The following is a 2,615-nucleotide window of genomic DNA, read 5'->3' as shown; positions in this document are numbered from 1 at the left end:
AGCTCTGTAGACCAGGCTGGTCTCGAACTCAGAGATCCGCCTGCCTCTGCCTCCCGAGTGCTGGGATTAAAGGCGTGCGCCACCACCGCCCGGCAGGCAGGCATTTTAGAGTAGCTCAGAGCAAGGTTCTTTTGGGAAGAAAAACATGGTTCCCACAGGAACCAGTCATCTTAGCCTCAGAAAAAAAAACCTGCTTTCTTATCGAAGAGGTTCTAAACTGAAATCGCCCCGGGCTCCTCCAGGAGTCAGGCTGCCAGCACACAGCTGGGACCCAAACCACTTGTGTGACATTCTGCTCTGAGGCGACCACCATTCCTTAAGGCTGTGTATAGATTTTGCTGGTTTTGGTAGTTGGCATACTCCCAATGATTCCTTCTGCGGTGCTTCAGCTGAAGCTGGAGAAAAAGAAGGAATTGAGTCTCTGTGGGTCATCCTCTTAAAAAAAGATTTTAGACACAGGGTCTTGCTCTGGCTGGGGTGGAATTTGTTATGTAGACCAGGCTGGAGATTTACTATGCTTCTTCTGTCCAAGCACTGGGACTGAAAGTGTGCCACTATGAACAGTTTGCTTTGGATTAGTTTTAAGCAGATGTCAATAATGAAAATACCACATAAAGGTTTTCTAATTATTTAAGCAACGTCAAATAAATGAAGTTCTTGCCAGTGTATGTATGTCCCAATGAAACTCGGAAGATATGGAAAAGCCATTCACACAGCTGGTAAAAGATCATTTAAACAAAATTCCTGAGTCTAAAATTGGGGCAGCAAGATGGCTCTGGAGGTAAAAGCCCTTGCCACTAAGCCTGAGGCCCCGAGTTCAATCCCCGACACTCGTTAGGAAAGAAGAACACAGACTCCCACAAGCTGGCCCGAATCCTCATGAAAATAAATGAATAAAATATAATTTTGTGAGAGCTGTAGAGATGGCTAAGATGTTAAAAGCCCTGACTGTTCTTCTGGAGGTTCTGAGTTCAATCCCCAGCAACCGCATGGTGATTCAGAACCATCTGTAATGAGATCTGATACCCTTTTCTGACACGCAGGCATACATGCAGACAGAACACTCTACACATAATAAATAAATCTTTAAAAAATGTTTTTAAAGAACAAAGCAGCATAGCACTGAAAGGTAATGGTTTGTTTCTAGAGAAAAGAAAAAGAAGGAAGAAATGTATTGCAAACCTAATTTTAAAAAACCCTTTAGTTCAAGCAAACGAACATAGAAGGTGCACTTCTGATTTCAGGCTGAGTGCTTCTGGGCAATCGCAAGGGAGATTTATAGCCACCTGCTTGACTTGTGCTCTGACCTCCGTTTTGAGGGTTTCTGTTGTTGTTGTTTCTTTGTTGTGGGGGAAGCTAGAAATCTATACATATTTAAGAACAATTCACTGAGCTGGGTAAAGAGGCACAGCCTTTAATCCCCACTTGAAGGCAAAGGTGGATCTTTGTGAGTTCAAGGCCAGCCTGGTCTACATAGTGAATTCCGGGCAGCCAGGGCTAAGTAGAGAACCCCCCACACACACAAAAAAGGAAAAACCAAAAATAACAAAACAACAGCACACTGAAATCAGCAGTGGCCTCAGTATCACGAGCATTATGACTTAATCTCACAGGTCTAACTGCAGCATCCAGGAGGCAAGGGGCGGGGGAGCTCAGGAGTTCTAGCCCAGTGGGTGTACAGTGAGACCAAGTCAGAAAAGTGAATAAATAAAGCAGAGATAGCAAATGGTTCGGGAAGCCCTTTATATGTGTAGCTTTTATTGGTTAATGAATAAAGAAGTTGCTTTGGTCTGTGATAGGGAAGAGTAGAGCTAGGCAGGGAAACTAAACTGAATGCTGGGAGAAAGAAGGCAGAGTCAGAGGGAAGGTGTGGAGTCACCAGAGAAAACAGACACTGTAAGCCACGGCCACGTGGCGATACATAAGTCATTAGAAATGGGTTAATTTAAGATATAAGAGTTAGAAAGATGCTTAAGCTATTGGCCAAACAGTACTGCAATTGTTATAGTTTCTGTGTGATTATTTCGGGTCTGGGCAGCCGGAAACGAACGAGCAGCCTCTGCTTACAGTAAAGTAAAACCCAAATCTTTTATCTTTGAGGAACCAGGCTTACAATTACTTCAAAACTGTATAAAATTATGTCAAAACTTAGCACTTTGAGGAAAAAAATCCCTAAGCCTTTAAATGTTTCCCCATGATTAATACAGTTCTTCTTGAACACCTTCTATTAAAATAAGACTTCAAGATCAGTTTATATAGCTTTGGACTTGGAATAGTTCAGTGCAAAAGGTAGGATAAGTTCAATGAGAGAAGTGTTGTTAAAAGTTATTCTTTTAGTAAGGGTTGGGTAGATGATTCAGAAGTTAAGAGCACTGGCTGCTCTTTCATAGGACCCAGGTTCAATTCCCAGCAACCACATGGTAACTCCTGTCTGTAACTCCAGTCCCAGGGGATCTGATGCCATTGTCTTAATAGGTACTACAGGCACATGGTACACAGACAACACTCAGGAATGCACATTTTATATATATATATATATATATATATATATATATATATATATATATATATATATATATATATATATATATATATATATATATATATGCATACAG

At 41.5% G+C, this 2,615-nt stretch overlaps 1 protein-coding gene across 1 annotated transcript in view; it reads right to left on the bottom strand.

The window, feature by feature from the left end:
- Lima1 (LIM domain and actin binding 1) overlaps positions 1 to 2,615 on the bottom strand; it is a 116,756-nt gene that overhangs the window by 16,372 nt on the left and 97,769 nt on the right. The window lies entirely within an intron of this gene.

Source organism: Microtus ochrogaster, chromosome 15 (assembly GCF_000317375.1).
Source record: "Microtus ochrogaster isolate Prairie Vole_2 chromosome 15, MicOch1.0, whole genome shotgun sequence".
Taxonomy (NCBI): Eukaryota; Metazoa; Chordata; class Mammalia; order Rodentia; family Cricetidae; genus Microtus; species Microtus ochrogaster.
Note: the sequence above shows the minus strand (reverse complement) of the source record. Positions and strands in the feature narration are given on the sequence as shown.